This window comes from Callithrix jacchus, chromosome 9 (genome assembly GCF_049354715.1).
Source record: "Callithrix jacchus isolate 240 chromosome 9, calJac240_pri, whole genome shotgun sequence".
NCBI classification, from domain to species: Eukaryota; Metazoa; Chordata; class Mammalia; order Primates; family Cebidae; genus Callithrix; species Callithrix jacchus.
In genome coordinates, this window is record NC_133510.1 from 20,635,240 (window position 1) to 20,648,306 (window position 13,067).

At 43.1% G+C, this 13,067-nt stretch overlaps 1 protein-coding gene across 50 annotated transcripts in view; it reads left to right on the forward strand.

Annotated features, from left to right (window-relative positions):
• The window catches only part of LOC128928144 (general transcription factor 3C polypeptide 1), a 150,012-nt gene that overhangs the window by 113,612 nt on the left and 23,333 nt on the right, over positions 1-13,067 (forward strand). For 45 of the 50 annotated variants that reach the window (XM_078338600.1, XM_078338599.1, XM_078338603.1 and 42 more), the window contains 5 exons: positions 3,351-3,548; positions 4,206-4,301; positions 8,054-8,115; positions 10,182-10,230; positions 11,837-12,069. The gene's annotated coding sequence lies outside the window, so the exon portion shown is untranslated. Of the gene's footprint in view, positions 1-3,350; positions 3,549-4,205; positions 4,302-6,351; positions 6,448-8,053; positions 8,116-10,181; positions 10,231-11,836; positions 12,070-13,067 lie in introns of all 50 variants that reach the window. The other 5 variants (XM_078338611.1, XM_078338628.1, XM_078338604.1 and 2 more) reach the window with 4 other exon arrangements.

Below are 13,067 nucleotides of genomic sequence, written 5' to 3' on the forward strand. Positions count from 1 at the left end.
TCAGGTGATCCACCCACCTAGGCCTTGCAAAGTGCTGGGGTTATAGGTTTGAGCCTGTTCAATGACTAGCTCTTGAATTTTATGGTTTTTTTTTTGAGACGTAATTTCACTTTTGTTGCCCAGGCTGGTGTGCAATGGCTTGATCTCAGCTCACCACAACCTCCTCCTTTTGGGTTCAAGCGATTCTCCTGCCTCAGTCTCTCATGTAGCTGGGATTACTGGTGTACACCACCATGTCTAGCTAATTTTTTTTTTCTTTTAAGTAAAGATGGGATTTTTCCATGTTGGTTAGGCTGGTCTCGAACTCCAGACCTCAGGTGATCTGACCACCTTGGCCTCCCAAAGTGCTGGGATTACAAGTATCAGCCACAGTGCCCATCCCAGCTCTTGACGTTTTATAGATGTTGTATTATTTCAATCTTGAGTAAATAAATGCTAGCTGAAATGTTGCAGTTCAGGAGAATCTTCTGTTTCTATTAGTTAAAAAATTATCTTTATAAGTCCAATAAGGTTACACTAATGTTTATGTTTTGAAAATATTACATTTTTCATTTAGTACTGTATATATTAAATAACATTAGCCAGTATGTTCCTCTGGCCTTATAATTTGGTTCAGACTGTTGTAGAAAGTCTGGGTGTATCTACATTGGCTTTAATAATGGGATTATTTCTTTCTTTTTCTTTCTCTATTTTATTTAATTTTTTTTGAGCTGGAATTTCCCTGTTGTCCCCATGCTGGAGTGCAATGGCATGATCTTGGCTCACTGTAACGTCTACCTCCTGGGTTCAAGTGATTCTCCTGCCCCAGCTTCCCGAGTAGCTGGGATTGCAGGCACCTGGCTCCACACATAGGTAGTTTTTGTCTTTTTAGTAGAGATGGGTTTTCCCATGTTGGCAAGGATGGTCTTGAACTACTGATCTCATGTGATTCACTGACCTCAGCCTCCCAAAGTGCTGGATTACAGGTGTGAGTCACCGCATTCAGCTGTAATGGCATATTTTACTGTAGACTTTGATAATCAGAATATTAGCATTTTGGAGGTTCTTTTTATTTTTTTCATACTATTTTTTGGACTCAAATACAATAATAGAAGTAAAGAACAAATTATAAAAGTTAAAGAGCAATGCAGGGCATGCTGGCTCATGCCTGTAATTCTAGCACTTTGGGAGGCCAAGGCGGGTGGATCATGAGGACAGGAGATCAAGATCATTTTAGCCAATACGGTGAAACACCGTCTCCATTGTCTGTACAAAAATTAGCTGGGCATGGTGGCAGGCACCTGTAGTCCCAAATACTCAGGAGGCTGAGGCAGGAGAATTGTTTGAACACGGGAGATGGAGGTTGCAGTGAGCTGAGATTGTGCCATTGCACTCCCACCTGGCAGCAGAGACTTCGTTAAAAAAAAAAATTAAAGAGCAATACAGATTGAATAATTATTCTTTTCTACAAATGGTATTTAAATTATATCTTTTTTTTTGTTTTTTTTTCAGTTACAGCTCAAGCTGTAAAAGCCAAAGGTCCAGGATGATCTTGTACTTTTATTCCAGTCTCATGTGGAAGATCTTAATGTAGAAGGACTTCCCAAAGGATTTTTTTTTTTTTTCTGAGACAAACTTTTCACTCTTGTCACCCAGCCTGAAGTGCAGTGGCATGATCTCGACTGACTGCAGTCTCTGCCTCCTGGGTTCAAGCAATTCTCCTTCCTCGGCCTCCTTATTGGCCATGCTGGTCTCAAAATCCTGAGTTTGTGATTTACCTGCCTCGGTCTGTGAAAGCGTTGGGATTACAGGCGTGAGCCATTGTACTCAGCCTACTTTACATATTTTTATCTTTCACTTTTAAATTTTTCTGGTTCCAACACTAAGTCAGTCATGCCAGTGTTAGCTTTTGAAACATGAACACTGCCCACATCTGACTGGTATGCAACTGACATTTTCTTTTAGAGTTCTGATTGGCTCCATCTGAGGGGGGTCTGTGATGTCACAAGGGTGGGTTTTCAGGGAAGTCACAAGGACAGTACAGGGCCTGGAGATGTGTCATCTTCTTCTCAGAGTGAAGCCTGGTAACTGCAATGTCTCAGCTAGGTCCTGTGTGTTGCTGGCTGGAAAAGGGCAGTTGACAAACTCTGACCCAGTACACTGTTTATTTAGGTCAAAAATAGAAAACTGTGTCCAGGTGTGGCTGAGGTAGGGGGAATCCCTACAGTCCAGGAGTCCAAGAGCAGCCTGGGCCACATGGTGTGACCCTGTATCTGTAGTCCCACCTCAGCCTCCCAGCTACTTGAACCCCAGGGTTCAAGGCTGCAATGAGCTATGATCCCACCACAGAACTCCACCCTGTGAGACTGAGGTAAACCCTGCCTAAAAGAACAAAAAGAAAACTCTCCAAGTGTGCAAGAGTAGGAGACTGCTTAAAGAAAATGAGACTCCCTGGGCCCTGTAATCCCAGCACTTTGAGGGCCGAGGCGGGAGGATGGCTTGGGCTTAGGAGTTTGAGACCAGCCTGGGCAACATGATGAAACCCTGTCTCTACAAAAGATGTAAAAATTAGCTAGGTGTGGTGCACACCTGGCTTAAGTTTTGTAGAGATGAGAGAGGTGTACATTCCTGAACAGCCACTCTCATCATATCTGACAAATTTAGCGGTGATTTTTTGGTGTCAGCTCATATGTAGCCCTTAGTTGAGTTTCCTTACTCTTATCTGAATAGTATCACATTTCCTCATTATCTGAAAAAAAATTGTTTTAAATCTGGCTTTAAACAGTCTTTATGGTTAACTTTGGTTGTTATGCCTCTTTTAATCTAAATCAGCCTCTGCTTACTATTCTTAATTCCCATTTCATGAATTCTTTGTGGAAAGTTAATTCTCATTAAATAGCATGCTCACGATGTTGAAGGGGTAAAGAACACTGATCTCATGGCTGCAGTGCAGATGAAAGCGTAGCCTGAAATGCACTACTGTAAGGCAGCCAATGGAGGATGGTTATTACAGTCACGGGCAGATAGTAGCATAAAGCTGCTTCCAAATAGTGTTTATGACTGGGCACATTGGCTCCTGCCTGTAATCTTAGCACTTTCGGAGGCCAAGGTGGATGGATCAGCTGAGGTCAGAAGTTGGAGACCAGCCTGGCCAACATAGTTAAGCCCTGTCTCTACTAAAAATATACAAAAATTAGACAGGCATGCTGGCCGGCACCTGTAATCTCAGCTACTTGTGAGACTGAGGCAGGAGAATTGCTTGAACCCGAGAGTCAGAGATTGCAAGGAATCGAGATCATGCCACTGCACACCAGCTTAGGTTATGTTCTTTATTGTCTATAATGATTTTCTTTATTTCTCCTCTGTTTAAGGATATTGAAAAACAAAGTTTAATCTTTGAAGATCTTTGAGGATGGTTTTTAAGACCAAAAATTTGAAGGACATGCGAATGATGTGTGTGTGGAAGAACTACTGGAAGACATTCCTTTCAGAAGTCCCTCATGATAGGGAATCCCAAGGCTGGAAAACATCATTCAAGTGGGCAATCAAATTACATTTGTTATTAAAAGGTAAGATGATAATCTGCAGACACAAATTCAGTGTCTTCCCTAAGAAGAGATGAATTTGATTAATTTGGGCCTTTTGTTTCCCTCTCATCATGACTTCTTTATACTTACAATTCACATTTAGTTTCTCTTACTAAACAAACATTTATTTAGTATAAGTATCAGATGAATAAAATATGCCCTTACATACAGAATACAGTGGAAGAGTTGGGCTAGGGTGTTATCAACTTTTAGAGAGTGATTGCAGCTACTTGACTCCTTGTTTATTGCATTTATTCAGTATAGAAGTAGTAACAGAGGTTTTAAGTTAACCTGCTTGTGGATAATTGACATGGTTGAAAGAGTGGTTTTAAGAATGATGAAAACTTGTGGTTCTGAGGTCCAGAATAAACACCATTAAGAAGTAATTCTTTTTCAACCTCCCCCTAAGAGGAGCAGCTAGCATGAAGTTTACATGAGTAAACGCAGTAGAGAAAAAGGAATGTGGGATAAACAGACTCAACCAGGGAAGCTTTTCTCATCTTAATCTTCACCTTATGACTTAAAGCTCCAATGTAAGAACTGGCTGTCTTCAGCCTGGCTCATTAAAACTTTTCGGCTTTTCAAAGGTTTGAGACTATATTCTATACTTCCCTCATATTTCTTTTAATATTTTTCCAGCCACCCTGAGTGAATCCCAGCACTGCCCTACATAAAATATATCCTTAATGGTATTTCCTATTCGATGTCTGACTCCCCCTCCTCCTTCACTAAAAGGTAAGTAAGGGAAGGGATTCTGTCTGTTCTGTTCTGTTGTAACCCTAAATCCCTAGAAGGTGGTCAGTAAATATTTGTTGTTTGAATGAATAAATCAGCCTATTATTGAATCAGTCATTCTCCTGTGGAAGGGATTTCTCATACCAGTGGTGCATATCTGTATGATAGCTGGCACAGGGAGGGATGTGGTCAGAATGGCTCTATGTGGACTAGTTTTGCTTAGCATAATCCCAGCGGGCTTCTGTTGGGGTTAAGCCACAGTTTCAACCTGATTACTTAGTATCATTCTTTAATCATTAAGCCAGAGGATAAGATTGGAATTGATCTGGGAGACTATTCAGTCTGCTTGTCTGTTTATTGATGTGAGAATAACAGAGCCTAGAGAAAGTAAGCTGATTACTCACAATCGTAAAGCTTCAGAGGTCAACCTGAAATTAGGCTTCTGATGTCAGATTCTGTAGTGTTTCCTTCATGTGTTCCCCCTGGCTGAGACAGCTCATGGGCTTTCACGTTTGACATTTTTCTCTCCAGTCTCCAAACAAAAGCTTTTATCCAGACATTCTAGGTTAGCATAGATGGACAATGACCCTGCAATGTGTGGATAATCCCAAAGGTTGACCACTGTGGATGGGAACTATCCCAGATGTGTCAGGAATACCAGAGGCATGCTCACTTCTCTATTCATTGGAGCTGTATACAGTGGAAAGGAAAAACAAGTCAAGACACTTTGCTGCTTCAGTTCTTTTATTACATGTCACAGTCCCATATGTCTCCATTTAAATTCAGACTTTTTGATGAATCATCAGACCAGCTGCAGGCCCTTTGGTTCAGAAGTCTTGATCTCACCAACTGTTCATTTTCTTAATGGACTTCCTTACTTCAGGCATTTGTGTGTAGTTGGTCTATTGTGGAGTTGTCAGAGGGGTGTGGAGCCCTCTTTTTTGGGGACAGTCAGTTCTCTTCGTGTAGCATGTTCTGAAGTGGGGCTGTCTCCATTCTCTTTTTGTGTGGAATCTGTTTTTAAGCAGGGTAAAGTGAGAGGACTCCTAAAGAGAAAAACTCCTCCAGCATTTGCCGAAACATGTTTATGAACTGACCAAGATGTAATTGGATGGCATGAAAAAGGCTAAAATTTATTTAATTTCTTGCTATCTGGTTTGTGGTACATGATGCCTTAAATTGAGTTTAGAAGAAACTTTGCAGATGGAATTTTCTGTTGCCCAGGCTGGAGTGTAGTGGTGTGATCTCAGCTCACTGCAACCTTTGCCTCCTTGATTCAAGTGATTCTCTTGCCTCAGCCTTCCAAGTAGCTGGGATCACAGGCACCTGCCACCATGCCTGGCTAATTTTTATATTTTTAGTAGAGACGAGGTTTTACTATATTGGCCAGGCTGCTCTTAAACTTCTGACCTCAAACGATCTGCCCACCTCGGCCTCACAAAGTGTTGGGATCACAGGTGTGAGCCACTGCGCCCGGCCGATGGTGTCATATTTAATTCTACTCCCTGTGGCCTCTTTTTCAATACCAGTCGTGCATGGAGCCCATGGTTTTGCTGCACCTAGTTTTACTCAAACAAAGGCTCTGGACTTTTGTAGTTTACACTGACATATTCTGGTTTGCCTCTGAAATGTACTCTGAGGATGCTGACTTCCCGATAGTCATTCTTGGCTTCCAGATAGTTATTTTTGGGTGAAGGGAATTTCAAGTCTTTTGAGTATAGTAGCCACATTTCTTAGCTTCATTTTGGTTTGGTTACAAAATTTATTTTAGCTTAGTTTTCTTAGATTAAGGAGGCAAATGCAGAGCAGAAGCTTTTGGGAGGCTGAGGTGGGTAGATCACGAGGTCAGGAGTTTGAGACTGATTTGGCCAACATGGTGAAATCCTGTCTTTACTAAAAATACAAAAGTTAGCTGAGCATGGTGGTGCGTACTTACAATCCCCACCACTTGGGAGGCTGAGACAGGTGATTTGTTTGAACCCAGGAGTCTCTTGAGAAGTTGGGACTAGAGCACATGCCACCATATTCAGCTAATTTTTTTTATTTTTAGTGGAGACAAGGTTTCTCTATGTCACCGAGGCTGGTTTCAAACTCCTGGACCTAAGTGATTCACCTGCCTTGGCCTTTCAAACTGCTGCAATTACAGGTGTGAACCATTATGCCTGTTTTTCTTCTCATTTTTCTCTCTTCCCTTCCTTCTTTGGTAGAGGGAAATGTGTCATGTACCAGCTATTCACCCAGTGAGTGCTCCTCAGTTCCAAATTCACTGTTCACTGCCTGCTCTGCAAACACAGAGGTTGGTTCCTTAAATGCTTCCTCTGTGAACTGGTGCATTATTAAATGTTGTCAGTACATGGTGCTACAGGGGCATTCTAAGAGGCGTTTCTTTCTAGTTGTGTGCAAATCTTCACAGGCACTGAGCTTTTCCAGCACCAGGCCTTGCCCTGCATGGTGCTTAGCAGCACACAGTGACCAGCAGTTTCTCTGCATTTGCCTGGGTGGTTTTCTAGTGAGACAACTGTTTACTAATAGGTTAAGCTATCACCCTAGATGGTGGATTTTCAGCAAACTCCAGAGGGCATATTGCTAGCATGTTCCACCATGTGGTAATGCAGCAATTCTGCCATTGAATTTCCCATGACTGTGCCCTTTTCAAGGGGGCCTGGATCTCAGCCTTAGTGGGGAATCCCTTCCTTGGTCACTCTGTCTCAGTGTAGGGATAGTAGGAAGTTACTGCTCCTTGTAACAGCTGGTCCTATACTTTGTTTTTTTGAGGTAGGGTCTCTCTGTTTTTCCCAGTCTAAAGTTCAGTGGTGAAATCATGGCTCACCGCAGCCTTAACCTTCTGGGCTGAAGCAATTTTTTCACCTCAGCCTCCCAAGTGATTAGGACTACAAGTCTGTGCCACCACACCTGGCTTTTTTTTTTTTTTTTTTGTAGAGCCAGGGTCTCACTGTGTTTCCGAGGCTGGTCTCAAACTGCTGGCCTCAAGCAGTCCTCCTGCCTTGGCTTCCCAAATTGCTGGAATTGTAAGCATGAGCCACCATGTCTGGCCTCTGCTAGCCCTATGTTCTCTAGAGTTCTCTTTCCTTTTGTAGCCAATCTCTCATATGGTGTTCCCTTGTTATATAATTAATTTTTTTTACTTTAAATTTTACCAGTTTAAACTTTGGGTGATTTTTGTCTTTTGATTGGACTTTGACAAATACAGAACTGATGCTAGGAAGGGTTCTGGGAGAAAGACCCACACAAATGGGATCTGGGCATAGGTTTGGTTATCCAAGGGGTAGCATTGAGCTCCTTGTCAATGGGAAATGGGATGCTGGTGATTTTTAGGAAGTGACCTCATAATGTTTCAAGCTACCACTTCCTTTTGATTGTGATGAAATGCCAGCTGAGACACATGCCTTAGGAGCTAAATGGCTTCTGTACTTGACCACTATGAAGACTGGTGTGGAGAGGGTCCTTTTGGATGCAATGGAGCAGGGGCACCTAATCCCTGAATCACAGGCCTGTACTTGGCCACACAACAGGAGGTGAGCAGCAGGTGGGCGAGCAAAGCTTCATCTGTATCTATGACCACTCCCCTCTTTGCCGCCTGATCTCCACCTCATGTCAGGTCAGTGGCAGCATTAGATTCTCATAGGAGCAGGAACCCTATTGTGTAATTGTGCATGCAAGGGTTCTACCTTGCTGTGTCTTTATGAGAATCTGATGCCTGATAATCTGTCACTATCTTTCATCACCCCCAGATGGGACCATCTAGTTGCAGGAAAACAAACAAGCCCAGGACTCCCACTGATTGTACATTATGGTGAGTTATATAATCATTATATACTAAAATGTAATAATTACAAAGTACACAATAAACGTGATGTGCTTGAAATATTCCAAAACTGCCCCCTGCCTCCAGCCTGTGGAAAAATTGTCTTCCATAATATTGGTCCCTGGTGCCAAAAAAGCTGGGGACTGCTGCACTTGAGCACTCACAGAGAGAGAAACACAAAGCTCAAGTCTTAGCATAAGTCATGGTCTGAGATCCAGAGAGCTTCCGTGATAGCCCAAACACAATTCCTTATTTCTTGTTACCACAGGGTTGATATTATTGAAAATCAAACTCAAACTTAAATGTGTGAATTGCTGAATTACAGTGACAGTTGAATTCACTGCATCACCAAGGTTCTCATGAGAACATAGGGGCACTAATAGGTGAAGAATGGGATTCTTTTTCATTTTGAGACCGTCTCCCTCTGTTGCCCAGGCTGGAGCACAGCGATGTGATCTTGGCTCACTGCAGTCTCAACCTCCCGGGCTTAAGCTATCCTCCTGCCTCAGCCTCTGGGGTAGCTGAGGTATGACCACAGGTATGAGCCACTACACCCAACTAATATTTTGTGTTTTGTAGAGATGTGGTTTTACCACATTGCTCAGTCTGATCTTAAACTCCTGGGCTCAAGACATCCACCTACCTTAGACTTCTAAAGTTTTGAGATTATAGGCAGCAGCCAGCATGCCTGGCCCTGTTTTTTTTGGTACTGGTTTATTTTGAAGGCCTCCAATTGTCTTCCTGACTTCTAGGCTTGCTGACTTCAGCCTATTCACTGAAGCCAGAGGAATTTTTCTAAAAGGCAAATTTGGGTCAAAATGGTTCTTGATTAAAACCTGCTGGTGACTGCCCATTGCCTTTAAGATAAAATCAAACTAATTTGGCCACAGGGCCTGGTAAGAGCTGGCCTCGGTTTACCTTTCCAGTTTTATCCTGCACCACCCTTCCCATATCCTACCCTCCAGCCACATGGCATTTCAGTTTCTTTGGGGGACTTTGCTGGTGTCCTTCTTCAGGAAACCCTCCTCTACCCTCATCATCACTCTTTGACTCTCATCTTTGCTCATCTTTAGCCTCAGCCGAGGTGTCTTACCCCATTCTCTATGATGCTACAAGAAGCCCCTTGGGAGCATTTCAGTCCCACTCTGTACTTCTGTCATTTTGCTCCTCACAGTCTGGTAAGTGTTGGCATACGATTGCTATATTAGTTTATTTTGCATTGTTATAAGCATACATATGAGGCTCAGTAGTTTATAAATAAAAAAGGTTGGCCAGGCACAGCAGCTCATGCCTGTAATCCGAGCACTTTGGGAAGCCAAGGCAGGAAGATCACAAGGTCAAGGGATTGAGATCATTCTGGCCAACATGGTGAAACCCCATCTCTACTAAAACACAAAAATTAGCTGGGCTTGCTGGTGCATGCCTGTAATCCCAGCTACTCAGGAGGCCGAGGCAAGAGAATTACTTGAACCCAGGCGGCAGAGGTTGCAGTAAGCCTACATCGTGCTACTGCACTCCAGCCTGGATGATAGAGTGAGACTCCATCTCAAAATAATAATCATCATCATAGCAAACTTAGCTAGGTATGGTGGTACATGCTTGTAATCCCAACTATTTGGGAGGCAAGATCACTTGAGCCCAGGAGATGGAATCTGCAGTGAGTCATAATCACCTCACTTTACTTCAAGCCTGTGTGACAGAGGTGAACTCTGTATCCAAAAAAGAAAATAGTCATTGGGGAAAAAAGACTAAACAAGCAAAGGTATCAGGAGAGTCCTGTGTATGTGGGTCATGTCAGCAGAGTGTAGGGACTACTGGGCAGGAGGGACTTGAAGAACGGGGTGGTGGAGACAAGGTCATTCATCCTAAACAGTTTGCCCTGTAGCATGTAGATCAAATATCCCATGTTGGCTGCTGGTGACTGAACTGGGCTTCCTGTTTCTGTGTTTGGTTTGACCATCACAATGTTGAAAAACCTTTGAAGTGAATACCTTGCCATTTGCTACAGTTCCTCCTTGGCTCTGGCATTACTCCAGCCTTCTTTCTTCATGTAGGTTGCCTGATCTGCTGAGACCTGTGTTTGCTCTCCCTGCAGATGGGTGGGTAGGTGGCAATTTAAGGATCATATAATATATGAGATTTTGTATATGTATATATGTATATATGTGTGTGTGTGTGTGTGTGTGTGTGTATATATATATATATATGAAAATAGACTGGGTGTGGTGGCTAAAGCCTATAATTCCAGCACTTTGGGGGGCCAAGGCAGGAGGATTAGTTTGATCTAGGAGTTCAAGACCAGCCTAGGCCACATAGTGGCCTTCTCTACAAAAAATTTAAAATATTAGGCATGGTGGCATGCACCTGTAATCCCAGCTGCTTGGGAGGCTGAAGTGGGAGGATCGCTTTAGCCCAGGAGCTGAAAGCTGCAGTGAGCTGTGACCTCACCACTGTGCTCCAGTCTTGGTAACAGAGAGAGACCCAATCTCAGAAGAAAAAACAAAGAGAGAGAGATAAATAGATTCAGCACTAGTGGGAGTATACTTTTGAGTGCTCTTTAGGAGAAAATTATATTTTAATATTTTATTCTTCCTTAAATTTTTTATATTCTAGAAAACCATTTCTTCCACAAGGAGAAATAAATGTCATCCAAAGAGCCCTAGGAGCAAGGGCAGACTCAGAAAGTCAGAAGCACTGTAGTCATTTTGAGCAGCTTCTACGACTGCTAAGCTGGCAGTGCCAGGCTGGGTCCATTTATTCTCCTCTTTAATTTCTTAAGCTGAAAGAATCCTGCTAGAATCTGAAGTCAGATCTGTAGGTCAGCATTGAGTCAGCAGTTTGCTATGTTGTGAGGTTTTACCCCAGGAACTACAGAATACAAAATGCAAGAGAAAGCTGGAATAGAGCATCTCTCGGGGAAATGAGAGCCAGAGATACGGCAGTGCCCCATGGAGACAGCCAGCTGTTATTTGGCAGTGCCTTGTGGAAAGGCTGTACTTTGGTTAGATCTCCACAATCTGGAATGTGACCTTCAATATTATTAGTCCACAAACTTCAGTTTCTCATTTTTGCGGCATAGGTCAGTGTCGTGGGGAGTGGTTCATCTTAGAATTTCCTGGTGTTCATGGCAGGTGTTCCATTTGTTAATTGACAAAGGAGGCATATTTCTCCTCTGGTAACCAGAAGATTTATGTCCTTTCCCTCGGGACTCCCCTGAAGGTTCTTGGGAAACTATGCAGAGGATGAGGAAAGGCTGTGGACACGCTTGCTGATCCCTTCCTGTCCTACAAAAGAGCACACCTCTTCTGTAACGGGAAGACCCTTTTCATTAGTGAAGGCTGGACAGACTGAGGGGTGTGTGTGTGTGTGTAGACATGGTCTCACTCTGTCACCCAGGCTGGAGTGTAGTGGTGAGATCATTGCTCACAGCAGCTTCCACTTCCTGGGTTCAACTCTTCTCCCACTTAAGCCTCCAGGGTAGCTAGGACTATAGGAATGTGCTGCCATACCCAGCTCATTTTTTAATTTTTTTTTTTTTTTTTTTTTTTTTTTGTAGAGATGAGGTTTCACTGTGTTGCCAAGGCTGATCTTAAATTCTTTGCCTCACGGGATCCTCCTGTCTTAGTCTCCCAGTGGGCTGGGATTATAGATGTGAGGCACCTCACCTGACCTGTGATTAGCTTTTGACAATGTCATTCCTTTTTTACAGAAGCACCTAAGCTGAAGAGTCCCTTGAGAACAAGTACTATCCTGTGGTTTCATAACCTTTCTTCCATTTGTGGTTCTTGCTGAGTTAAATTTAAAGTGCATCTTATCAAGATGGATAAACCCAAGTTTTCCAGAGCAGGAATATAGAAAATGGATGGACATATAAGTCCCACTCACCCATAGCCAAGGCATGGAGACCTGAACACACCTGGGCCCTGGACATCACCTTTCATTGTGAGTAGCTCTGAGATAACACTTCTGGTTGGTAAGTGCCCACTGGCAATAATTAATGTAACAGCAAGTGAAGGAATAAAGAGTCAACAAAACATTTTCTGTCCCAATTCTAGCATTAATTTGATTAATTATTCTATGAAGAATTTTCATATGCTACAGTTCTGATCAACATCTCAAGTGAACTGAAAAATTATATTTAAAAGTCAACCTTCTTTCTCACTCTGTTGCCGAGACTGGAGTGCAGTGGTGCAATTACGGCTCACTGCAGCCTCAACCTCCTGGGCGAAAGCAATCCTTCCTCAGCCTCACAAGTAGCTGGGACTACAGATGCTTGCATGGATTTTGGTATACGTGGATATTGGGCAGCTGGAACCAATCTCCTTATATACCAAGGGACAAATTGTATCTGTTTTGTTTTGTCTTTGAGACAGTCTTGCTCTGTTGCCTAGGCTGGAGTGCAATGGCACAATCTCAGCTCACTGCAACCTCCACCTCCCAGAGTTGAGTAGGCTAAGATTACAGGTACCTGCTATTATGCTGAGCTAATTTTTGTATTTTTGTAGAGACAGGGTTTCATTATGTTGGCCAGACTGGTCTTGAACTCCTGACTTCAGGTGATCTACCTGGCCTCAACCTCCCAAAGTGCTGGAATGACAGCTGTGAGTCACTGTGCTGGGACTTTTTTTTTCTTTTTGAGATGGAGCTTTGCTCTTTTCTCCCAGGCTGGAGAGCAATGGTGCACTCTCAGGTCACCAAAACCTCCACCTCCCAGGTTCAAGTGATTCCCCTGCCTCAGCTTTCTGAGTAGCTAGGATTACAGGCACCACCGCACCTGACTAATTTTGTATTTTTTAGTAGAGATGGGGTTTCTCCATGTTGGTCAGGCCAGTCTTGAACCCCTGACCTCAGGTGATCCACCTGCCTTGGCCTCCCAAAGTGCTGGTATTACAAGTGTGAGCCACCGCACCCAGCCTCTATGTGTTTTTACAATTATGCTG